This window comes from Lactuca virosa, chromosome 3 (genome assembly GCF_052849685.1).
Source record: "Lactuca virosa cultivar CGN04683 chromosome 3, Lactuca_virosa_CGN04683_v6, whole genome shotgun sequence".
In the NCBI taxonomy this organism is placed as follows: Eukaryota; Viridiplantae; Streptophyta; class Magnoliopsida; order Asterales; family Asteraceae; genus Lactuca; species Lactuca virosa.
This window is the reverse complement of record NC_136428.1, coordinates 230,708,536-230,709,278: the sequence shown is the minus strand read 5'-3', so window position 1 is coordinate 230,709,278 and position 743 is coordinate 230,708,536. Positions and strand designations below refer to the sequence as shown.

Genomic DNA, 743 nt, shown 5'->3' with positions numbered 1-743 from the left:
TTTTTTCGTTTTTACTTTTATAACCTTTTTTATATAGGGAAAATTTCATTCATATCCTTCTAAACTATAAATATTACTTCAATATCCTTATAAATTTAGAAATTACGTATATATCCATCTAAACCAATAAAAATTACGTTTATATCCAAAATCATATTTAATTAGATTTATATTAATTTAATATTGAAAAAATTATATAAAATTCATAACTATATATAACTTTACCAAAATACCCTTTGCACAATAAATCCAAAACCTGATCAATTGAAAGCAGATTATGCATAATTGAAAGGAAGATTATGTAATTATAATTCATTAGAATAGAAGAAAGCCAATTTGCAGAGCAAGAACACCTGTTAAATGTGACGAAACTTACATTGAAGGTTGGCAAAATCAAAAAAAGTTTAGTGATTATCCATGCCGATCATATTATTTCAATTTTGAATACGGCCTTGAACAAATTGCAATATCTCTTTTAGATTTTTGTGTTCTCATTTTTCTTCTTTATTTACATTGATTTTAGATATTTAACAACAAATAATATAAATATTTCCAGGTTAGGATCCTATGCAGAAGTTTCTTGATTTGCCAATATGTTCTTTTTGTGAAATTGATGATTATTAGTAGGAATTATGTCAAGAGTAATCAAACAAAATGTGTTTCGCATAACAAGTGTGATAATATTGGTAGATAAATTATTTAGATTTTATTAATGATACTTGGAGAATTTGGCCTCTAACATT

General features: G+C 24.5%; 1 non-coding gene across 1 annotated transcript; it reads left to right on the top strand.

Moving 5' to 3' along the window:
- The first annotated feature begins 341 nt into the window (after positions 1-341).
- LOC145168119 (small nucleolar RNA snoR86) lies at positions 342-471 on the top strand. The gene has a single exon (XR_013741706.1). It is a non-coding gene; the product is annotated as a small nucleolar RNA snoR86 (small nucleolar RNA).
- The last annotated feature ends 272 nt before the right edge of the window (positions 472-743 follow it).